The sequence below is a fragment of the Myxine glutinosa genome, chromosome 7 (genome assembly GCF_964187855.1).
Source record: "Myxine glutinosa chromosome 7, kmMyxGlut1.1, whole genome shotgun sequence".
NCBI classification, from domain to species: Eukaryota; Metazoa; Chordata; class Myxini; order Myxiniformes; family Myxinidae; genus Myxine; species Myxine glutinosa.
In genome coordinates this window covers 25,148,463-25,174,926 of record NC_136267.1, presented here as the reverse complement: position 1 = coordinate 25,174,926, position 26,464 = coordinate 25,148,463, and positions in this window count along the sequence as shown.

Genomic DNA, 26,464 nt, shown 5'->3' with positions numbered 1-26,464 from the left:
CATTGCTTCGGATATGAAATCTTTCCTCTTCTCCAATGGCTTGATCTCTGATCATCAATTTGGTTTCAGACCAGGTCACTCTACTCTGGACATGCTGCTTATGCTGTCTTAACAGTGGATGGAGGTCCTCAATGCCAAACAGGAAATTAGAGCTGTCTCCCTCGACATATCACATGCCTTCGATACGGTCTGGCACACCGCTCTGCTCACCAAACCCTCCTCCTTTGGTATCCATGGAAATCTCCACGCATGGCTGGCGGACTTCCTCTCTAGTCGTAGTCAACGTATGGCGCTGAATGGTGTTCTCTCATCTCCTCTTCCTGTACAGGCTGGAGTTCCCCAAGGCAGTGTTCTGGGCCCTGTGCTTTTTCTGGTCTTCATCAATGATCTCTCCGACTCTCTTGATAATCCTCTCTATCTCTTTGCTGATGACTCCACTCTCTGCCGCTCCATTCCTCATCCCTCAGATCGGCAGTCTGCAGCCTCCTCACTCTCTGCAGACCTGGACAAAATCACAGACTGGGCAAACAAGTGGAACATGTCTTTCAATCCTGACAAATCTCACACTCTTATGATGTCTCTCTGAAAAGACCGACTGGACAACCCTCCCATCCACTTTCTGAATAATCCTCTCCAAGAAGTTCTGTCACTTAAGGTTTTGGGTCTCACTATCTGCCATTATCTTTCCTGGGAAAACCACATTTCAAATCTGGCCTCCAAAGCCAGTCACTGACTGGGCATCCTCCGTCGTGCGAAGTCCTTCCTTGGCACACCTGAGCTCCTCACCACATACAAGGCTTTCATCCGCAGCTCAATGGAATACTGCTCTCCCCTCTGGGCTGGTGCTCCTGCATCACACCTAGCTCGTCTTCATGCTGTTGAAACCAAAGCGTTCAGAATCATTGGAATCTCCCGTGATGAAGCTACCTCCGAGGGCCTTTCACTTACTCACCGCAGGCAGGTTGTTGGTCTTTCTGTCTTATACCGACTCCTCTCCGGCCTTGCTCCTCCAGCTCTCTCTGGGCTCTGTCCCCCAAATATTCCCACAGGTCGCACAAGATCTGCCTGCAACCCTCTTATGGTTAAACTGCCTAAATCAAGACTCTCTGCTCACCTTCACTCTTTCATTCCTCTTTTCTCCCGCCTCTGGAACAAACTCCCCCACTCCCTTCAATCCCACTCCTCCCTCCAGGTCTTCAAAACAGCTGTTCACCACCATCTCTTATCTTCCCCCATCCAAAACCTTGATCTTTTCTACCCCGGCTAATTTCACCCCAAATCCTCTTTTTTGAAATCCCAACTTCTTTCTTGAAAGTCCTTGGTGTCCTTGTGTTTATACTTCTCCCACCCCACCCCTTCCCACACCGCCTCCCCCCAAGCCCTCTCCCTCCCACACATTCCCGATGTCCCTCACAAATGTTGTTTTTATGTGCTTTCCCTTCGCTCCCCATCTTGTCTACCGCTCCCCTTTTTATTTTTGTCTTGGTTGTTTGTCTGTTTAATTTGTTTGTGTGATAAATGTTAGCTCTTTCACGAGCCTCGATTATGTATACAAAAAAACCAAAAAAAACAAAAAAACGGATCGATGCCATCACTAATATGGCTGTCAAACCACGTGACAAATGACATCATCATTTTCAAACTGTATGCAACAGTGCTGGTTGATATTTGTAAAATTTCGCATCGATAGGGTGAGCGGTTTCAGAGATATAATTCTTTTATATTTTCCTTCAATCCAATATGGCTGCCAAACCATGTGACCTATGATGTCATACATTTAATATTTCAATACAAATGGGTCATAGATGATGTGCATGCAATTTCAGATTTTTAGGATGAGGAATTCGATGAAAACATTTTCGGCTGGTATACCACTTCACCTATGATGTCATCATTATCATGATTTTGTTCCCCATTGGGAGTACTTGACAAAGTTCCAAGTTTCAAATTTTTCCATTCAGTGGTTTCCAAAATTTTTTTTTAATTCTTTGCTTTTAATCCAAGATGGCTGCCATACCACGTGACCTATGACATCACAATTATCATATAAACATTCTGTGTGGGTGTTACCCTCACCCTGAAAGTTTTGTCTCAATCGGACATATGGTTGCTGAGAAAAACGAGGATGGACGTACGGATGGACGGACAACCTGAAAACACAATGACTCCTGCGACTTTGTAGGCGGCGGTATAATCAGGGAAAGGCAAGAGGGGATATCTCACCAAGATATCAAGCTCTCGTATGTAATGTATGCAATGCATTGTGGGAATCCAGGTGGTGCGCTGCCATCATTGCAATCATATTGTTCTATTTTGTCAGTCACAAGAGCTTTCGTGATTTCAAACATGAGTTTTATTAAAAGAAATCCCGACGAGTTGAAAATGGCAGAACTAAAGATCTGGTTAACCAGAGGGAGGGCGTGAAACGAGACTGAAGGCTTAATTCGTGCAGAGGTAACGTGACTGCTTGAAACGAGCTCCCGGTCGGTGTCGGATTTGGTTGTCACATGTCATACGTACGCTACTTGGTTTCCATGCCGACTGATTACACGATTGATCCACGTGTTTCTCCAATGTTCTAGAAAGAATCCGACAAAGAAAACTTTGCTCTCCTTTCCTCCACAGCATATTCAGAGAAAGGGCAAAATAAAGTAAATAAAAGAAACCAAAAGAAAAGTTCCAAAACAGGAAAACAGATTTTATAACATTTAAACAACTTTATATGGGAATAGGAAACTTCACTTCCGGTTGAAGGGGAAGCACCAGTGGTCAATTTGGAAGAACATCCAAAAACGCAAGTTTTGAGGAAGCAAAGTTCAAAACCCACTTTTTATTCACCATAAATGTTTGTTGGCGTGCACAACACACTTATCTACCGTGTGTAAATCTTCATCATATAATTTGAAAAATCTCACTTGTGATGCAAAATTTCCCACTAAAATTCCTTCTTACCTGCAATGAAACTCAGTCGGTCCGTCGGTGGGGGTTTCCTTGGGGTTACAAACTCCCTGGGTTTCAGAGGAAATATCATGGGGGCTCAAATCGTGTACATTTTTCTTCCACCCTCCATGTTCACCACAAACATGGTCATAATCACCAGGAATAAAATCTCTCCTCAATAATTTCTGGACAAATAGCTTCCTCAAACTCTCATCGTTTGGGATAACGTCAAATGAAAGTCCTTGAGAAAACTGTGTATGTGTGAACTCCTATATTGTTGACTTGACACAAGTAGCACATTCCCCAGAGGAGATACAGGAAAATGCTGACTTTCCACAAACTTTGGTCTTCCCATCAACATAAAGGCAGAGGTCCTTTTTCAACTGGGGCCAAATGACGAGTACTATGATCCTGCAGTGTACAGAGCTGGATATCCTCTCTGGGTCATAAAGAAGTTCACCTATCTTGGCAGTGTTGTATCTCATGACAACTTAGATGCGGAAATGCCCAGAAGCATTCAGGCTGCTACTTCTGCTTTTGGGACCCTCCATTCGCACTGCGACAAAATGTAAGGTCTGTCAGGCCGATTGTCCTCAGCAGAGACAATCACATTGTATAGAAGCTATGTACGCAAACTAGCGCAGGTACAACAATGCCATCTCCGATACATCCTTGGAATATTGGAAAGCTAAGATCACATTGTATAGACTCTGGGTTGCGTTGGATATTGTTGCGTTGGATATACCCAACGCTTCCCAGTCGTCCCTTTAAACTATTGCGCTCCCACGTCATTATAATCCACACTAATCTACCTGCGTCCCCACTACAGGTATCAGTCACTAACTAACCTTATCGTCACCTAATGTCATCTTCGCTAGATCCCTACCAATATCCTAACCCACCCGGGCTAGTTTTCACTGCCATACACCCCATAAGCTATAGCTCCTTTGCCCCACTCTGTGAGGGATGATGGATGTGAGGGATGATGAGGGATGACCAATGACTTCAAGCAGGGAAGTGCTCAGGTGTACAGACATGTCCAGTGTGAGGACCATCCGACTGAAAAACTTAACTCTGTTGGGTTGGCGATGTAGTATGCATGGAAGATTCACATCGACCTAAATTTGTTGTATTCGGTCAGCTTAGTACAGGGAGTAGGACACAGGGTGGACAATGCCTGTGCCACAAAGACGTCATTCAACCCAATTATCTCAACGCTGCAGAAATCCCAGTGGAAAATTGGGAGACCATCACCCAAAACAGACATGCATGGTGCAATGCAAGCCACAAGGGGGCTGAGGCTGCTGACAGATCAAGAATAACATGTGAATGGCTGCGGCAGCAGAGATGCCACGATGCCATCCAATATCCGAGGTCTATATCGGTCGACTTTGATGAAAGTGGGAGAAGCTTCTCAGCGGTTATCGTCCTTGTCTCCGACTCCCGTACCCATCACAATTAAGATTTCATCCCCAATCATCGTCGAATACACAAACAGAGATTTCTTTGAATAGATTGTGGCTTTCTTTTGAATTATTTTGTATTGATTAATATTTGTTGTTGTTGAACAGCTGCATTTCCACCAGTAGCAACAATTTCTCGGAGACAAGTGTTCCGCCAGAAATGAACATATCCGATATGAGTGGAAATGTAGAAGATCCAAATACTCTTCAGGTAAGTGCCTATTCTTGAATGGGTACCTCCTTGAACTCGAAGACAAATTTCAATACTTTGCAAAATAACAGTGAGTGGTTGATGTGCTTTAATATGTCACTTTGGTTAAAATAAACTTTCATTGGATCTTTGTTGCATTGTGGGTGTTGGGATTTTCCACAGAAATATCGAAGCAATTAGCCTGAAAAAGGGTCTCATGGAATCTGATGAGATTCTCATAAGATATGTCATATCTTAGGATAAATCATAAAATATTTTTGGAGGGCAAGTACAGAGCAGAATGAAAATTGGAAAATGTCCAATCCCACACAGCAACTTTTCCATACAATTGTGTGACCCCCTGATAATAATGCGACCTGGAAATTCTTCCAGAGAAGCCAAGCTTCAACTTGAAAAACAATGACTTCAAGTGATCACAATCATTTCTCAAAATCATCATTTTAACCTAACCTCATTGATTTTATGTTATCGCAATTTTCATTCGTTACATGATTGTTTTTTTTCTTGTAAAAAGTGTTGGAAGTGTTGAACCCCATGCAATTAGGAACAGATTGTCTCATCACATTCATATCGCGGTATTGTCGGATGCATAGACACTTTAAATGACAATGAATCTGAGCTCATTTGGAGTGAGAAAACAATTCCTCTAAATTCCCAAAGATATTGCAGGGTTTAAGCAATGTTACAAAATGCATACAATACATCACAAATTTTTTTGATGTTACAAAACATCACATGTTACAAAAGTCATCACAATTTTTTTTAGCACATATGATGGAGAAATGTCTGGGCAAGCTTTGCGTGAAAACTGGGTTTAATTCTGTCCATTGTTTGGCAAATTACATCGCTATTTGTAAATTCATTTGCAGCCACCTGTTTCACAGCATAGGACCCAAGTTGCAGGACCCGAGCTTGAGCGCCGACAGTCCTGAATTTAAGGTGTCCATGGCTTCTTTGTTTCATTCCTGCTTCCCCAGTTTTCCTTTCCACTTTAATTGAGAGTTTGCATGTTTAACCACCTTGGTCCCACTCCACTGTATTCCCCACTCTTCTTAATCTCATTATTCTCTGTCTCCCTTCATTCTTTCTGCATGTCTCATACTATCTTGGCCCTCTAGTCTGCTGTTGGTGTGTCCCCACCCTCCTATTTCCACGATTCTTTTCATTTTGTTGTTGCCTGACCTGTACTGTGTTCCACCTCCTCCACGAGTCTCAACTCTGCATGCAAAAAGTGCACTACCTCTGAGCTATCCAAAGCAGGAGAATACCTTGAGAAATGACATTTAATCAACCTCATTTTAATGTTTGATTCTCTCAAATAAAAAGTTCACATCAACATTGAATTACCTTCATAAGTAGTCAGGTGTTTTTGTTTCCTCTGCCTTTCATCACTGAGTTAATTCAACCAAAATCGCGAAAACTTAACTTTGGATTAATTTGAGCAACTTGTTCACTTTACTGCTTTTGAATTGAGAGTTTGTTTTGACTTTTGTTTCACATGTTTCTAGGACTTGCAACTCCACCTGGAAGTGATTGAAAAAAAGATTCAAGCATTGCTGCACTCTGGAGTGCAGGAAGAGAAGAAGGATCTTCAAAAGACAAGCTCACATAAAGTTAACCGTCATGCACACACGTATCCATTTTGTCATGACTCAAAACATCTTATCAAACAGACTTTGTGAAAACTTTTGGGAATGGCCTGCAGCTTCTTGTCTGGGCACCACAGAATCCTGAGATGAACATAATCAATCATGTCTGGGAATATATTGTTACGGATCCGGGGGACGGCACTCCCCTTACCGAGGGGGGTTTAATCCCCTCGTTTTTTCAAGCTGGCCGTCCGACCGGTCCTGGGGGTATGACGTCACGCCCGGTCAGCGCTGAATAGGGTATTAGGCCAATCCTTCCTATGACTTAAGTACCAGTGCCTTCCGGTACGCGAGGAAATACTCCTGCCCGGGCCGCAGCGTAATGGATGGATTGCGCCGAGCGAAGCGAGCTGCGACGTGGGCCGCTAACAGATGACTAAATCCGATTATAAAGCGGTTCGGCCAAAATCGTGCCACAGGTACTCAATTGACAGAAATCACGAAAGCGATCAGACGAGAATGAACCAAAGCAAGGAGGAACAGGTATTTATTTACTGCTATACAAAACCAAAGAAGAAACGAAGGTAATTTACAGGACGGAGAAGAAGAAGATACACAGTGCAATTCTTAACGATACAGGCTTAACTTACACCCCAGGGACAAGACGAACAGAACAAACTCACGTACACAAAAGGGGATTGCAGGCAGGAATGGCTGGATGAAGGATGAGAAGGGTCCGTGCAGAACGGCAGGGCTGGCAGCGAGCGGCCACCGACTCTCCGCACTCGGGTTCACATGGCAGGGCTGCTCGAAGCAGCGCGTCAAAGCTTCATGCGGCAGGGCTGCTCGAAGCAGCGTCTCGGAGCTTCACGCAGCTGGTCTCTCCTGCCTTCTCACCGACTCTCTGGAACCTCCTCATACGCGTCTCTCTCAAGTCCAATTCGTACCTTCTTTGTCCAACTCATCTGCGCGTCTCGTCCTGGTGGGGGCCTCGCGCCAAGGGTTTTATAACCACCCCTTTGGAACCCTCTCAAACTCTCTAGATGTTTCTTGCCACGCCCTACCAAGCCATGCTCACCGAGCCCTGGTTGGTCGTTAATGGCTCTCTGGCTCCACCTTTGATGACGAGGGCTCTCTGGCTCCACCTTTGATGATGAGGTGGGGCCACGCCCTTCTTCTCCGATCCTGGCCTCGTGGGCAATGGAGTTTTGGCGCGATGTGGAGCCAGTAAACACAGCCCCATGCAACTTACTGGCACTTTTAGGAGGCCATTGGGGATATTGAAAGGGATCTATCTCATTTGATTGATGCAACGTAGAGTCGACTATTGGAAACACAGCCTTACCTGAAACACATACTAATGATATAACTATGAAAAGTGCCTATGATTCGCTACGTGTTGCAATGTGGACTAACTAAGGTGCAATTATTTCAATTAACAGCCAATTAAGGGGAAATGTACACAGGGGTTATTTATAAGGGAATTTACTACTAAATTTACATGTGAAGGTTCTAAAAACCACAACACAGCACCCTCATTCCCCACGGCACGTCTCGGACCGAAAAAAACTTTAACTTCATGTGACACGCAGGTGTAATACCCCTCTACTATTAACCTTGCACTTGAGTGCGACAGTTTTAAAACACAATTAAGTATGTCCCGCCTGTTACGTTACATCCTGCCGAACAGATTCGCACCCACAATTAACCGAATTGCAGAATTAATTCGCAAACTACACATTGACGGTGGGGAGCATGTTATTTACAAGTGACATTATTTTGATTATTTACAAAACGCAACCCAGGACCTGTCATTTGTTTGGGAGACAAAAGAAAAAGAACCCTGTGGGAGGGAGGAGAAAGCACGCACTGCATCGATACAGCACGTCTCCATGCCCGGGGATGCAGGATTGATATTGCAATGCATCCCTGAGCATGCGAGCACCAAAGCACCAATAAGCACCATCAAGCACCATCCAGTGCTACATTGCACACACACTAAAAAACAAACTGATGGTCTTGATGTTGTTCTGCTCCCTCTGCTGGCCGATGTTCCTTCCAGATGTTGTCTTTCTTCGTGGCTTGCTGCCTATTTGCAATAATAAATAAAAAGGCACAAAACGCGTCAATTTTTTATTTGGGGCCCACAGGTGCCAACTATGGGTGGTCCACCTGTAGGGCAAAAGGGGCCACCTCACAGTGGTCCGCAAGCCAACTCTTCCCGGGCCATCATGGCCGGTCCCAGCAGAGGGGTCATGCCACAAACGTGTGGTCCATAAGTGTGGTGCTCGGCCAAAGAACCGTGGTCCATAAGTGCGGTGCTTGGCTGCAAGACGTGCGGTCCATAAAGTGGTGCATCGATCCAGGCAGCTGGCAGCGGCGGCTCGGGCACACAAATGCGGCTCCCGCACGCTCTCCCTCAGTGCCCAGAGAGCATGGTCCATGGGGGGGGGGGGGGGGGGGAGGAAGACCAAGCAGAGTCAGCGATGGGCAAGGGCGCAAGGGTACACATCAACACAAGGCAATGCAGAGGTGAGATGCGCCTGGAGATCGAGTGGAGAAAGCTCGTCCCTCACGTACGTCACCCCCCCTGTCACCTACTCTACCCTCGCCCCTTACCCCGTATTTACACAACAATTTACAAATTCGTCACTACGTCCTGTCTTCCCCATATCTCCCCTAATTCCAAATTCATTACAATCCCAATTTCTAACCAAACTTGCCATCACCCAATTAATCATCAATCCCTCCTAAAGAGGAAGAGATGGAACAACCAGCACAATGTCACACCCACGTCGTGATGCGTCTCACATTCCCAAAAACATCTGCACAAAAATAACCAAACCATGGTGTGGTGTGGAGTCCTGTCGTCACCTCAGGTGAGTGGATGTGGATGGTGCGAGGAGATTTTTAACCCTAACTACTTTCTAAATGACATTAACACACTTTACACTACCCGGGGTCTTTCCCTGCAAAACCCTGCAAACCCCACCACAATTTACCTATACCCTCTACCTACTTTTAAACTACCCTCCCTGGGTATTCGTGATGGGGTCCATCCTCCCCATCCACTCCCTTTGCACCAACCACTCCACTCCACGTTTTCCACCATACTCACTCCACACCATCCATTCCATACTCCATGTTTCCCAGACCATTCATTTCATCCAACCATTCTCCATGCACCTGTTCACTTGCACACCTGTGCTCACACACACCCGGTGGCTCTTGCACCCTCCTTTCCTCCCAGGCTTCTTCATTCACTACAATGCCATTCACCCACAATCGCACTTTCTACCATACGCAGCTCAATACACTTTCTACATACACACACAGCATCATCTGATCTAACTACTCCCTTCTGAAACTCGCGCTTCCCAGTCACCCTTTATATTATTGCGCTCCCTCGTCATTATCATCCAACTAATCTACCTACGTCCCCTACTACAGGTACCATGTCGCTACTTAACCCTACAGTTACCTATGGTCATCTCTAGGTCCCTATACAATAATCCAAACCCTCCCTGGCTTGGTTTTTACCGCCATAACCCCATAAACTATAGCTCATGTGCCCCGGGTGGATGTGCGGGATGGTGGATTTGCCATCCCTCCACCTCGGGCATCTCCCATTATCAATTTTGCCCATCCAATTTTTCTGCCAATCACATTTGCCAATCAGTACTGCCAATCATTTTTACCCATCAAATTTACCAATCCATTTTGCCAATCATATTCCCTATTCCCAATTTCGAATCCAAACACTATTATCTTCACAGTCCACTCACTTGAGCCTCTCGGTGCGTCGTTACATCATTAAAACTCGGTTTCGCAAAGCCGAGCAATGAATTCGGGTGGTTTGGTCGCCTGCAGGTTGAGTCCGTCCGGCATTCGGTTCAGGGGAGGAGGTTTGGTTAGGCCGAGGTTTAAAGCACTATCCCTACGCAGGGCCTCTCGCTCCCAAGCGCGATGGGCCAACCTTGCCCGGGTGGAACACCGCAACCACAAGGGGTCGCCGTCCCGACCCTTCCTACCTTCTCTCGCACCGGGTGGCCTGCTCCGCTTAGCAGAGCGCGGACGCGACCGTGCAGGGCGAGGCCCGGCCCGGATCACGCATGGCGGTTCTTTTGAAACCGCCATGATTACGACCCTGCCGGTTCCCGCAGTACCCAAAGCCCGGCACGGACCGCGGCTCACGTCGTCTAAACGACGGTCTAACCGCTGCTCCGTTTAACGTCGATGCTCCCCGTACATACTCACACCACTCGTTCTTTTTCCTCCTCACACATCCAGGTGTCTCCACACAATCCGTCATTGCACCTTCTCTTACACACCACCCAGGTACACTCATTCCGCTCACAGACTTCGTTACACACCTGACCACCACACACCTTGGCAAACACTCGTCATTCGCACATGTCATCAACACACCTCCTCGTGCCCACTCCTCGGTCACATCCTCTGTGACAACCATGGGTGTGCACTCTTTTGCACACCCAATCACGCGCTTCACCACCAACTCAGGTGTGCATTCCCACACGCGCTCAACCATTCCAGGTGTGCATTCTTCCATTACAGGTATGCATTCCTTCTCACCTGCCACAACCAACTCGTACTGCGTGTCACTCTCACCACCACACTCTGTCGTGCATTGACCCTCACTCTCGACAGCACACTCACTCCTCGGCGCACACTTTTTCCTCACACACCCCATTGTCGGACATCCTCGCACACCTCCTCTTTCCACATACTCTGCACCAGTCGCACACCTCACCAGCGCCCTTTCACGAATGCCCGGGTCTCACCCAACACCCAAGCTCACTGAATCTCCCCTCACACCATATACATTCCCGAGCATATCGCCACTCACCTCGGCACCTCTTCTCTACCGCTCCTCCTCCGCCACCTGCAAACTCTTTATTTGGTCAGTAAGCACATCATCACGCTGTGAGCACAAACCTTGCACCAATTCCATCACCTCCTCCTTTATCTCCTTCTTAATCTCCCTCTGTCTCTTCTTAATTTCACTTACCCCCTCTTCCACTTCCTCTAATTTTTGTCTCACCTCCTTTATTTCCCGGTGCGCCCCTTCAATTTCTCCCTCTAAGGCCACCTTGGTCGTTTCTATGTGCCTCTAAGGCGTTTCTATGTGCCATTTCTATCTATCTCCACCTCTTCTAACCTCTTCGTGAGTCCCTCATGTCCCGTCTGACATTCCTTCTTCGTCGCTATTAACTCCTTCTTTATTTCCTTCTGCGTCGCCTTCAACCCCCCTATTACCACAGTGTTCTTCTCCACCTGCTCCCCTAACTCCTTTTGTCCCACTGTCAGCTGCTCTACTCCCCGCAACAGGTCTTCTATGCCCCCCTGTAACCTTGCCATACTGTTCCTCACCTCTTTCTACATGCGCTCCTCACCCCGCTTTACCTCCTCACGTACCCCCGCGACCTCTTCGCTCACCCCGCGCCTTATATCTTCCCCCATATCTCCTATTTCCTTTGTAGATGCCGCCCTCATCTGCTCCAAATCCCCCTTGTGGGTGTCCAATTTGGTTTCTAACCCGATTTTTACCTCCTCTATCTGATCCCCCATTTGTTTAATTTCCCGGGCGGATTGCTCCCCTATTTCCCTCAATTTGCCTTCTATATTGTTTTCTAACCCCTCTAACCCATTCTTCACCCTTTCCATTTGGTCCTCCTGGGCGGCCATCCTATTTTCCAACCCCGTTAACCCATTCTTCATTTCCCCAATTTGATTACCCACGTCCTCAAGTTGGCCCCCCAATTTACCTTCCAGCCCTTTCAACCTGTTGTCTAACCCCTCAAATTTGTTGTCTAAACCCTCAAATTTGGCATCTAGCCCCCAGATTTGATTTCCCAATTGCTCACTGGTACCCCTTGCTTCGTCCCTCATTTCTCTCATTTCTGCCCTTGATTTGTCCCCCTCTATTTTCATGTCTTCACCCGTTTTGACCATAAACGCCCTTATTTGCTCCATAAATAGGTCCCAATTCATCGGCGCCACGGGCGTGGCTGCTGCAGCCACGTGCGAGGAACCATTTTGTGCGCCTCTAATCTCGTGCGCGAGGCCGCCATCTTGTGCGGCTGAAACCCCCTCTACCACATCCTCATTGCCTTCCTCCTCCATTACTCCCAATTCCTCCCTGTGGTCCTGGGTTACCTCTAACTCCTCTTCTAACTCCCCTACCGGCATCCGATCACCTTGATTATCCATGGCACGATTTAATTTGGATGTTAATAAAAATTTCAGCCGCTCGTAATTTCGACCAAATTTTTAGATGGATTAAAAATTTGGTTCATGTCCAAATCCCACTCCTGACACCAATTGTTACGGATCCGGGGGATGGCACTCCCCTTACCGAGGGGGGTTTAATCCCCTCGTCTTTTTAATCTGGCCGTCCGACCGGTCCTGGAGGTATGACGTCACGCCCGGTTAGCGCTGAATAGGGTATTAGGCCAATCCTTCCTATGACTTAAGTACCAGCGCCTTCCGGTACGCGAGGAAATACTCCCGCCCGGGCCGCAGCATAATGGATGGATTGCGCCGAGCGATGCGGGCCGTTAACAGAATACTAAACCCCATTATAAAGCGGTTCGGCCAAAATCGTGCCACAGCTACTCAATTGAAAGAAATCACGAAAGCGATCGGACGAGAATGAAACCAAAGTAAGGAGGAACAGGTATTTATATACTGCTGTACAAAACCAAAGAAGAAACGAAGGTAATTTACAGGACGGAGAAGAAAAAGATACACAGTGCAATTCTTAACTATACAGGCTTAAATTATACCCCAGGGACAAGACGAACAGAACAAACTCACGTACACAAAAGGGGATTGCAGGCAGGAATGGCTGGACGAAGGATGAGAAGGGTCCGTGCAGAATGGCAGGGCTGGAAGCGAGCGGCCGCCGACTCCCCACACTTGGGTTTACGCGGCAGGGCTGCTCGAAGCAGCGTCTTGGAGCTCCACGCAGCTGGTCTCTCCTGCCTTCTCACCGACTCTCTGGAACCTCCTCATGCGCGTCTCTCTCAAGTCCAATTCGTACCTTCTTTGTCCAACTCATCTGCGCGTCTCGTCCTGGTGGGGGCCTCGCGCCAAGGGTTTTATAACCACCCCTTTGGAACCCTCTCAAACTCTCTAGATGTTTCTTGCCACGCCCTACCAAGCCATGCTCACCGAGCCCTGGTTGGTCGTTAAGGGCTCTCTAGCTCCACCTTTGATGACGAGGTGGGGCCACGCCCTTCTTATCCGATCCTGGCCTCATGGGCAATGGAGTTTTGGCGAGATGTGGAGCCAGTAAACACAGCCCCATGCAACTTACTGGCACTTTTAGGAGGCCATTGGGGATATGGAAAGGGATCTATCTCATTTGATTGCTGCAACGTAGAGTCGACTATTGGAAACACAGCCTGACCTGAAACACATACTAATGATATAACTATGAAAAGGGCCTATGATTCGCTACGTGTTGCAATGTGGAATAACTAAGGTGCAATTATTTCAATTAACAGCCAATTAAGGGGAAATGTACACAGGGGTTATTTATAAGGGAATTTACTTCTAAATTTACATGTGAAGGTTCTAAAAACCGCAACAATATGTAGCGGAAGCTGCAGCAAAGCTGACCTCAGCCAAGTACTATGTGAGAACCAACAAAATCGCCGCCATATTTGTTATAATCTGGATCAGCTCGTCGTTCAAAATATCAAGGATTTGATGCCTGCATGGGTTCAAGCACTGTATGATGCCAAAGGACTTGCTGCCAGATACTAACATATATGTATACAGTATGTGTAATCCATTTGATTGTGTTCATTTCAAATTGTTAAAATTAAGTTGTATTATTCTGGCAGGGCTCTGCATGTGGGGTCAAGGCTTTATCCACGTTTGTGTATATTATTATATACTTTATTATTATATACAACCCTCTTATGGTATATATTATTCTCCTCAAATATAAAATCACTGGGAGTTTGTGTCCATCAGATTGCAATTCTTTTTTAAATGTGGCGGCGAGTTTACATTTTGTGTTATTCTTGTATGCTGTACTTTAATAGTTTGGGCTTCTTGCATTAAAAATTTTTTCCCATGAATTACTTTCTGGAATGTTTTATTATTCTGATAAATTATGACTTAAAAAAGCACGCTCCATTTATTTTTCCACGGTTAGATTTGAGGTATCGAAAAATTTTCTCCCAACATGCCATATTTTTGCATGCTATCTTGTCATTCTTTTTTCATGAGGAAGTTCCAGGTTTATTGCTCACCTACACTCATTTGTTCCCCCTTTCTCTCATCTGTGGAACCAGCTTCCTCCATCTGTTCAATCTCACTTTTCCTTCCAGGCTATCAAGGTGGTTGTTCACGACCTCCTCAGGTCATCTACTATCACGTGTCAGTATCTAAAATATTAGAGAGCAAACAAAAGCTTTTGTCAAAGACTTGTATATTTGCTCAATGCTCAAACAGAGCAACCAAGCCAAACCCTAATAATCACGTGGCCCCGCATCTGACTGATGTGTACCTATAGCTGTAACTGACATCAGCACAGGTTCATTGAATATATTACAAGCTCTACTCCCCCCTTTCCATCCATCTACAAAAGTCTCCTGAACCCAGCAACACAACCTGAATTGCCTCCAAATGTATCTGGATGACTTGAATAAGCAGTAGGATTTGCAGTTCTTTTGAGTTTTGGTTCCATAATTGAAACCAGAATAAATTCCGCATGTGGGGAAGGTAGTTAAGTAGGTGTATCACCAACTGATGGAGTTGAATGTTCAGCATCCTCCAACTTTCACCAAGCGTTTTCATAGCTGGTCTCCACAGGAACCCACCATGGCTTAGTTCCACGACCAATGAAATGGGGCTGGTTTGCGACACGATGATCCGAGGTTACCAATGGTCACTTTTATCATCGTTTTATGCATGGACCAGAGCACCAGTTGACAAAACAAGCTGAATTGTGCTTCTATTATGCTGCCATTTATGTTTCCTTGGTTGCTCTTCCATAGGAGCAGTGAGATCTGGACGATCTTCATTTTTAGTGGAGTTTTAAAAGTTGACGCATATTGAGTAACTTTGCAGGAGTCTCATTGGGAGATGTGTGTGCAGTCGATCGATATTTGAACAATACACGAGCCAGTTTCATGGCGAGAGTTCCACTCTTGACCTTGGTCAGATTAGACTTGACAATGTTCATTACCTTCTCTGCCAAACCATTAGAGGTTGGGTGGTACGAAGCAACTTTGGTATGCTTCATGCCATTTACTGCCATTTGAACAAGCATTTATGATTCCCAACATTTTTTTTTTGGACAACAGACCAAGCATAGTCCATGTGAAGCCTGCTCCATGGGCAGCAGGGGTATTCCCAAGGATAGAGAGGTGCTGCCCCGGGGTGGGAGAAGCACTCTGACATGCCGCACATGTCCGTAAGATGTGTAAAATCTCTTGATCTTTGCATGCCAAAAACCATAACTGTGAGCAAACAAGCTTTGCTTAATTGTGAAGCAAGCTTAATAATAATAAACAAGTAATAAACAATAAATAAATAAATAATAAAATCGCGTTAATTCAGCGATCGACCGGGATTACGAACCCAGGATCCTAGCATCCCAAACCGGCACACAAACCGCTAAGCCAACACCAGGCTAAATAATGACAATAAAGTAATAAATAATAAACAACAAATAAAATAATAAACAAGCTTAATTGTGAGCAAACATCATTGGAATCTCCCACGATGAAGCTAACTCCAAGGGCCTTTCACTCACTCACCGCAGGCAGGTTGGTGGTCTTTCCGTCTTCTACCGACTCCTCTCTGGCCTTGCCCCCCCTAGCTCTCTCTGTGCTCTGTCCCCCATATATTCCTACAGGTTGCACAAGATCTGCCTGCAACCCTCTTATGGTTAAACTGCCAAAATCAAGACTCTCTGCTCACCTTCACTCCTTCATTCCTCTTTCCTCCCACCTTTGGAACAAACTCCCTCACTCTCTTCAATCCCACTCCACCCTCCAGGTCTTTAAAACAGCTGTTCACCACCATCTCTTATCTTCCCCCATCCAAAACCTTGATCTTTTCTACCCCCGCTAAATTCACCCCAAATCCAATTTTTTGAAATACCAACGTCTGTCCTGGAAGTCCTTGGTGTCCTTGTGTTTTATACCTCTCCCCCCCCCCCCCCATTCCCACGCCTCCTCCCCCCAAGCCCTCTCCCCCCCCCCCCCCCATTCCCACGCCTCCTCCCCCCAAGCCCTCTCCCTCCCACACATCTCCCTGCTCTCAAATGTTGTGTTTGTGTGCTTCCCCTTCTCTCCCCATCTTGTCTTCCGCTCCTTCTTTTTATATATTTTGTTTGTCTGTTTGATTTGTTTGTGAAATAAATGTTAGCTCTTTCACGAGCCTCGATTCTGTATACAAAAAAAAAAAGAAAAAGCCTCGAACTCGAACTGTCATACCAGAGGTGATTGAACAGCATGATATTGGAATTCTGAAGTTCGACAAGGATACTGGAAAAGCAATTCTGCCTGACGCGTTGAGAACAGAAATAATAAAGCTGGGTTCGAAGTATTTCCAGAACAGTGAGGGGCCTTTCCTACCAACAAATAAACGCTGAATGAACAAAACTTGGATCAAGAGGAAATTGGGAAATGGTCATGGTGAGGAAGTGACTCACTCATGGCTGGTCTATTCCCCTTCTAAAAAGTTTGCATTTTGTATCTGTTGTCTTCTCTATTCCCGTTCCCGGTCAGACCATCAATCCTCATTGGAGCAGGAAAGTGGATTCAACCAGTTGAAAGCACCTGAAAGGATTAGTGTTCATGAAATGCTAAGAATCATTGGGAGTGCTTCACACAGTGGAAAGAAATGGAAAGAAATTTAGCTGGAAACAGAGGAGTTATTGACGCGGAACTTCAGTCACAGATTGAGAAGGAAAAGCAGAATTGGCGAGATATCTTGACGAGAATCCTTCACTGCATAAAATTCCTTGCGACTCAGAACCTGGCTTTGCGAGGACACAGGGAGTCACTTCAGCTGGACGATGACTCCAATGTGGGAAATTTCCTTGGTTTACTGAAACTACTGGCCATCTTTGACCCTGTCATGAAAGAACACCTCACTCGTGTGGAAAGTCATCCTGGATCCACGTCTTATCTTTCACCGGGTGTCCAGAACGAATTCATCCACATGATGGCATCGACTGTTCGCCAGAGTTTACTGAGAAGCATTCGTAAAGCCAAGTACTATGGCCTCATGTTCGACTCGACTCCTGATCAGGCACACCGTGAGCAGATGTCAGAAGTAGTGAGGTACGTGCGAGTTGATTTTGAGAGGAAAACAGTCCGTGTTAGAGAGTCCTTCCTTGGTTATATCCGGGTATAACCAAAAGGATGCTGAGAGCTTGGTTCAAGACATCTTGAAACAGCGAGAGCAAGACGAAATGGAACTTCAAGATTGTCGGTCACAGTGCTTTGACAACGCTACTGTGACGGCTGGACACAGAAGTGGTGTTCATCAAAGAATAAGTGAGAAAAACAACCTGGCAGTGTTTGTGAATTGCGACAATCACTCACGAAACTTGGTGGGTGTACATGCAGCCAAGCAGGATACAATGATGGTCACGTTTTTTTGGAACCATCGAAGCTCGCTTCGTGTTCTTCTCTCGTTCAACACAGCGCTGGGAAAAACTCAAAAACGCCGTGCCTGTGGTTGTTAAGTCGGAGTCCGAAACCAGGTGGAGTGCAAGGACAGAAGCAGTGAAGCCCGTCAACAAGTACCTTGAGGAGATACTTCAAGTTCTCCAGGACAAGATAGACAATGAAAACGAGACCAGTGAAACAAGAAGTGACGCAAGGCAGCTGTATAACCGCATGTTGAGTTACGATTTTCTGACTTTGCTGGGATTGGAACAAAGTACTCATTCGCATTGACCGTATTCAAAGGAGGCTGCAGGATCCTAGCATGAACTTCCAGGATGCTGCCCTGCATTTGAAAGCCCTCCGAGGTCATTTTGATGATGAAAGAGAAGTGTTGGTCAGTGAGTCACTCGAAGAGGGACTCGGTCTCTGTCAATAATGGAATATTGAAGTTGAAAGACGTCAGAGACGAAAGAAACGAATGGCTGATGAGAACTCGAGAGACGCTGGGTTAACAGCCAAGGAGGAAATGGAAAGAGTCATGAAGGGAACACTCGACCGTCTTCACAGAGAAATTGATGATAGCGGGGGAGGAACATGTCGGAGTAGTGCACTCTGTGACACCTTTTTTAAATTTGGCACGATGTTTGCGCCGGGCACAGGATTTTCAAAAACTACTGGTTACAAGATGGCGCACCCCCCTGGTGGCCGGTAGCTGCAAAATTCAAAATGGCCACCAATAGGTATGAAACGGACAATATCTCAGCTTCTACTGATCGTATATCGAAGTGTAAAACCACTTTTTCCATGTTTTAGAGTACAGATAATCCATTTTTAAAGAGCATTTTAGGATTTGAGGTCAGTTAAAAGGTGACTGAGGTCAAGCAGCAAACAAAGAAACATTAAATGGAACACAAAGCATCAATGGAACTGTCATCCTATCTGTCATCAAGCTCTAACAAATGTGCAGTGTGCTCTAACACTCAAGTTGCAAGACCTCCACGGTGCCAAGAGCACAAGTGCACAGGCATCACTTGCATCGCCCAAATCGGTCCAGTGCGGGACCCATGTCTCCAGCCGTCCATTCCATTCCCAACCATACAGAGCCGGATCTGGCAGACAGTTGTTTCTCCAAGTATCGATGCCAAATGACAGCTGATACAAGAACAGTTCTCTTGACATGCTGGTACAAGGCTGCTTTTGTGGGTGGGATGCTCTCTCGGTGGGATGCGCTGGGCCGAGACAAGCTGCGCTGGGCCGAGACAAGCTGAGCTAGGCCAAGACAAGCTGCACTGAGGCGAGACGAGCACAGGGTGACCACAAGGTCCTTGACACACAGCAGTAACTCCAGACTGACTTACATGATATTTCTTTCTCGAAGAACCCCTAATTTGTCTACTTGAGATGCACAGAGTTATCAACGATTCAAAAGAACTATCAACGATAGATCTCTCCTTACACGTATTAACCACATACCACCGCATTCCCTTCCTTCCCCTTCCTTTCCCTCCACTTTTGGATGAACACAAGCCCACCTGCTTGTAAGGGGTGAGCAAGAAGTTGCACCCAAGCCTTGTACTGTTCCTATCTTCTTACTCTTCCTCTCTACTTTACCTGGATGATTGTGGTGTGCCTGTCTTGTGTCGTAGTGTAAGTAAGATTGTGTAAGGGGATTTTTGTATGTGCTAAGGGATAATTGTTTTCTTTCTGACACTGCATTTTTCTGTAAATACTTGATTGTTGCATTTAAATACTTGGTTTCTTTGGCAAATGGTTTTAAACATGCCCGTTTGTCTTTTTCCTTCATTGGTTCGATATAGTGGACATAATAAATAGATGGGAAGTTGTGTCCCATTAATTTGCTCCCTCAGTTTAGGCGACCTCCCACCTATGGTTTCGCTCAGCTGCACATCATCAGTAGATAAGGGTTGGAAGCCAAAAGCATGGTTTCCCAGTTGAGATAACTAGATTACCAGGTAAGGTAACATGCCATTGGGTGCGAGGGCCCTACTAGAACCAGTTGTCCCAATCGGTGTCCGCAGTTGCTTAACAACCCGTCAGTCTGTGGAGTTATCCACAGATTGCAGCTTCAAGGTTGGAGGTTGTGTGGTGGGTCCGAGCAACCCCCTCATGAAACTCACTCGTACAACCCCGAAACCCGCAACAAATACACTTGAACACTGCATGGGGTATCATGTTCTGTGAAGCCTCTTGGAGTTCTATGTATTACTGATGTTCACCACAGAAGGTTTACCATAAAATTTCATCTTCTGTTCAAAACGATTCACCATTCATTGATTCTCTTTGCACCTGTTTGTTTTGATGCAGGTCTGGGTCATAAACGCCATTATTATTGGATGTCTGGTCCTTCAAGTCATAACTATCTTCCTTCTCCTCTCAGCACTGGTAAGTCATCTCCAAGCACATGCTGTTTGTCTTTGTGTTCTCGGCTCAGCCTTAGTGGAGCGGGGCTTTGTATCAATGTGCAAAACCATCTGTCGATCATTTTGAGCTGCAAATTGTCCCAATGTCCCATCATCCAGTATCAACCAATTTTCTCCCCCTCCGGCCCTCCCCTTCATAAAATTACAACTCTTGCCGATTGAAACTCTACTCTCCTTTGTCACTAAGTTGTTTGGGCCTGACTCACCCTGCACCACCAAGTAAGCACACCGTTGCAGGCAGTAGGAGAGGAGGCCCCCAAAGTGGATTATCGGAGGGTAAAGCACATGGGTGTGGTAAAAAGCATGTGTAAAGTGTGTGTCACTGTGAGAGTGAAATGCAGTCTCCGAGTAAAGCAAGAGTGAAGAGTCAGTGTGTCACTCGGTATGCTGCAAAGTTGAGTTTGTGATGTGTTATGAAGAGTCAGCGTGTCGCTCGGTATGCTGCAAGGTTGAGTTTGTGATGTGATGTGAAGAGTCAGTGTGTCGCTCGGTATGCTGCAAGGTTGAGTTTGTGATGTGAAGAGACAGTGTGTCACTCAGTATGCTGCAAGCTTGAGTTTGTGATGTCATGTGAAGAGTCAGTGTGTCACTCAGTATGCTGCAAGGTTGAGTTTGTGATGTCATGTGAAGAGTCAGTGTGTCACTCAGTATGCTGCAAGGTTGAGTTTGTGATGTCATGTGAAGAGTCAGTGTGTCACTCAGTATGCTGCAAGGTTGAGTTTGTGATGTGATGTGAAGAGTCAGTGTGTCACTCGGTATCCTGCAAGGTTGAGTTTGTGATGTCATGTGAAGAGTCAGTGTGTCACTCAGTGTGCTGCAAGGTTGAGTTTATGATGTCATGTGAAGAGTCAGTGTGTCACTCAGTATGCTGCAAGGTTGAGTTTGTGATGTCATGTGAAGAGTCAGTGTGTCACTCAGTATGCTGCAAGGTTGAGTTTGTGATGTCATGTGAAGATTCAGTGTGTCACTCTGTGCTGCAAGGTTGAGTTTATGATGTGATGTGAAGAGTCAGTGTGTCACTCAGTATGCTGCGAGGTTGAGTTTGTGATGTCATGTGAAGAGTCAGTGTGTCACTCAGTATGCTGCAAGGTTGAGTTTGTGATGTCATGTGAAGATTCAGTGTGTCACTCAGTGTGCTGCAAGGTTGAGTTTATGATGTGATGTGAAGAGTCAGTGTGTCACTCGGTATCCTGCAAGGTTGAGTTTGTGATGTGTTGTGAAGAGTCAGTGTGTCGCTCAGTATGCTGCAAAGTTGAGTTTGTGATGTGTTGTGAAGAGTCACTGTGTCGCTCGGTATGCTGCAAAGTTGAGTTTGTGATGTGTTGTGAAGAGTCAGTGTGTCGCTCGGTATGCTGCAAAGTTGAGTTTGTGATGTGTTGTGAAGAGTCAGTGTGTCGCTCGGTATCCTGCAAGGTTGAGTTTGTGATGTGTTGTGAAGAGTCAGTGTGTCGCTCAGTATGCTGCAAAGTTGAGTTTGTGATGTGTTGTGAAGAGTCACTGTGTCACTCAGTATGCTGCAAGGTTGAGTTTGTGATGTCATGTGAAGATTCAGTGTGTCACTCAGTGTGCTGCAAGGTTGAGTTTATGATGTGATGTGAAGAGTCAGTGTGTCACTCGGTATGCTGCAAAGTTGAGTTTGTGATGTGTTGTGAAGAGTCAGTGTGTCGCTCGGTATGCTGCAAAGTTGAGTTTGTGATGTGTTGTGAAGAGTCAGTGTGTCGCTCGGTATGCTGCAAGTGTTACAAGAAAAACTACTACCCCCATTTTCATTACTACCACCCCATAAAAAAACTCAAAATAATGACGAGATTAATATTAAAACGCAGAAGGCAGCCTGTATGATAACAAAGAGTGGAGATGCAACCGCTGACCACCGGGTTGTTAACAACACAGTTGCTCTTCCACCACCTCAGGTTGCCACGAACGGCGTATCGGAAGGCACCAAGCCTGCATCTCCTCTTTTATATCTGCGATTATTATACAATTCAGAATAATGATGAGATTAATATTAAAACTCAGAAACCAGTCCGTATAATAATAATGAGTGGAGATGCAGTCTCGGACCATCTGCTGTGAACACCACCACTGTTCTTACAGCACATCCGGTTGCCGCGAATATTGTGTTTGAATGCGCCAGGCCGGCATCTCATGTTGTGCATCTTTGATTATTATTCCAGTAAAAGAATTTGGAATTGGAATGGCGACTCTGCTCTGATCCATCTACCTCATCACCCTGCACCATCACCCCGGAATACTGTTAAAATTATAGTGCAACATTTTGGCGAGCCAGGTAGGAGGAGTTTTTCATCAAGCACAAGAGCCTGAACCAACTCCTCTGGTGAATCGAACATTAACAAAAAAAAAAAAAATGGCTACAGAGCAAAAGCTGTTGGCCAAAATGAATCTCGAACAGCTGCAGGAGAGTGAGTGCCAGCAGTCAGCCCAGGACTGAGTTTGCGAAATATGTTTGAGATCAAGAATGACGACACTAGGGAAACTGAAGGTCATTCTGAAGGGGTACTTCAAAGAGGAAAGCACAACTGATCTTTGTCAGTGGATGGTGAACATATCACAGGGGCCCAGAGAGTCTGCACATAATTTCTTGTTTCGGGCCATTGAGCTCAAGGAGAAGTTGTTGCTGGCATCGAAAGAGAACGAAGCTGAAGAGCAGTTTAAGCCTGAATTGATTCAAAAGAAATTTCTCAGATCCCTAAGCACAGGGATACTGAACGACAATTTGAAATTCCAGATAAAGCCATACCTCGACGACCTGAACTCGACAGATGAACTACTAATTGAAAAGATGGGTGAAGCAGCTAGCTGGTAACAGGAGAGACAACAGAAACTGAGAAATCACACCAACCTCAAAGCAGTAAAGCGGACGGAAATCCAGACCGAGGTGGATGACAAGACAGATGAAGGCCCCCACGGTGCAAAGACTATCCCCAAGACAACACATCAGATGGAAAAGCCTCAAGGTGCAACACACAACAAGGAAAAATCTGAGAAGAGGGAAACAGAATTCGGACCAGAAAAAATGCAGGCAATAGTACAGGAGTTTAAAGTGGAAATGAAGGAGATCAGGGAGATGCTGATAGCCTCAATGGGAATGAACAGCCAGCCGGGAAGACGATGGCCTTCTGAGCGAGGGTGCCAAGTCTGTCGGGGAGCAGGAAGGGGAGAGATCTGTGACCACTGTTTCAGGTGTGGTCAAGGCGGGCATCTGTCCCGGGGGTGTCGGGCTCCCCGCCAGATCCCGGGAAACGGGCAGGGGCCACTGTAAAGGGGCGAACAGTGACCCAAGAGGAAAGGCCCCCACCACAGAAGAAGAGTGAAAAGCTTGGTAGTACAAGGGGAGAAGTCAATGGTGGCCAAAGAGACAGAGTAAGACAACCTGTGCCGATAAATCAGATAGGACTGGATGCATCATTCGAAAAAACAGCCCGGCTGAAAGATACAGGAGAACGAGGAGCTGCGGGTCTCAACGCCAAGCCAAATGCCAAGTTAGTGAACCTCATCAGAAGGAGATGCCTTGTTCGCTGCACTCTGGACAATGTGAACACTACAGCTCTTTGGGACACAGGCGCCCAAGCCAGCTTGTTGAATGAAGACTGGAGGAGAACATTCCTGTCACAGATACCGGTGAGACCAGTGGAGGAATTGTTAGGACCTGGCACTGTTGTGGGTGTTGCTGCTAATAGGTCAGAAATCCCCTTTCTGGGGTGGGTTGAAGTGGACGTCCAGCTCCACAGCACAGGAAGTCTAAAAAAAAAGCTGTGGATCCCAATGCTGGTGTCAAGTGATCCGAATGTAGCACAATAACCCATAATTGGATACAATGTGATTGAAGAACTGCTCATTGGATCAGATGGGGGCACCACCAAGGCGGATAGCAGTAGAAACAGTGAGACATGCCTTCTCCTTGGATGCCAGAACAGCAGAAACGTTCAACCAGCTCATACAGATGAGGCCCTCCAAGGGCGATGGGTGGCAAGTGCGGACAGGTCGATTACCGATCAACATCCCACCAGGTCAGATGTTCACCATTCAATGTCGTGCACATTCTGGGAAGCTGGAAGAAAAACGAACAATGCTATTTGCCCCAGCTGAGGGGCTGCAAGAGATGGAAGGGCGAGAAGTTGGAGAAGTACTGGTGACGGTTCACCCAGGCAACAGTCCAAAGACAGCCATCCCTGTTGTGAACACGACAAAACACAGCATCACAGTTTTGTTTTTTGTTTTTTTGTTTTTTTTTGTTTACAAGATCGAGGCTCGTGAAAGAGCGAACATTAATCACACAGAAAGACAAACCGACACATAAAACATATAACATCGGGAGCGGTAGACAAGATGGGGAGAGAGGGGGAAGGACACAAACACAACATTTGAGAGCAGGGACCGAGAGACATGGAGACATCGAGAGATCTGAGAGAGGGCGAGGGCTTTGGGGGGGGGGGGGGGCATGGGAAGGGGGCGGTGGGAGAGGTATAAAACATATGGACACTGCCAGGACTTCCAGGAAAGAAGTTGGAATTTCAAACAAGGTGGATCTGGGGTGAATTAGCAGGGGTAGAAAAGATCAAGGTTTTGGATGGGGGAAGATAAGAGATGGTGGTGAACAGCTGTTTTAAAGACCTGGAGGGAGGAGTGGGATTGAAGGGAGTGAGGGAGTTTGTTCCAGAGGCGGGAGAAAAGAGGAATGAAAGAGTGAAGGTGAGCAGAGAGCCGAGATTTCGGCAGTTTAACCATCAGAGGGTTGCTAGCAGATCTTGTGCGACCTGTAGGAATATTTGGGGGACAGAGCACAGAGAGAGCTGGGGGTGCAAGGCCGGAGAGGAGTCGGTAGAAGACAGAAAGACCACCTACCTGCCTGCGGTGAGTGAGTGAAAGGCCCTCAGAGATAGCTTCATCGCGGGAGATTCCAATAATTCTGAAAGCTTTGGTTTCAACAGCGTGAAGCCGAGCTAGGTGTGAGGCAGGAGCACCGGCCCATAGGGGAGAACAGTATTCCATTGAGCTGCGGATGAAAGCCTTGTATGTGGTGAGGAGCTCAGGTGTGCCGAGGAAGGACTTCGCACGACGGAGGATGCCCAGTCGGCGACTGGCTTTGGAGGCCAGCTTGGAAATGTGGTTTTCCCAAGAAAGATCATGGCAGATAGTGAGACCCAAAATCTTGAGCGACAGAACTTCTTGGAGAGGATTGTTGAGAAAGTAGATGGGAGGGTTGTCCAGTCGATCTTTTCGGAGAGACATAGTAAGAGTGTGAGATTTGTCAGGATTGAAAGACATGTTCCACTTGTTTGACCAGTCTGTGATTTTGTCCAGGTCTTCAGAGAGTGAGGAGGCAGCAGACTGCCGATCTGAGGGAAGAGGAATGGAGCGGCAGAGAGTGGAGTCATCAGCAAAGAGATAGAGAGGATTTTCGAGAGAGTCAGAGAGATCATTGATGAAGACCAGAAAAAGCACGGGGCCCAGAACACTGCCTTGGGGAACTCCAGCCTGAACAGGAAGAGGAGATGAGAGAAACCCATTCAGGGCCACACGTTGACGACGACTAGAGAGGAAGTCTGCCAGCCATGCGTGGAGATTTCCATGGATACCAAAGGAGGAGAGTTTGGTGAGCAGAGCGGGGTGCCAGACCGTGTCGAAGGCACGTGATATGTCGAGGGAGACAGCTCTAATTTCCTGTTTGGCATTGAGGACCTCCATCCATTGTTGAGACAGCAGAAGCAGCATGTCCAGAGTAGAGTGACCTGGTCTGAAACCAAATTGATGATCAGAGATCAAGCCATTGGAGAAGAGGAAAGATTTCAAAGAAGTGGTCAAATGCTCCATGTTAGGACACCTGCAACCAGTGAAAACCGTCTACCCAGCAGCTGTGCGGCCAGTTGAAATGATGGCAAGCTCGCCGACACCAGCCATGACACCTCATATAAATGGTGAGGACATGTCCGGTGTGCTACCAAATGCACCAAATGGCCAACAGTTCAGTGGGGGAAGTGGCATGGGATCCACCAGTCAGCCTTGATGGTCTAACCACCGAGCAAGAGGTGACGGTAAAGAAGATGCTGCGAGAGGAGTGCTGTGCTTTTTCCAGAAATAAGGAAGATGTTGGTTTCATTCTATCACTGAAAATGCACATCACCCTTAAAGATGCAAA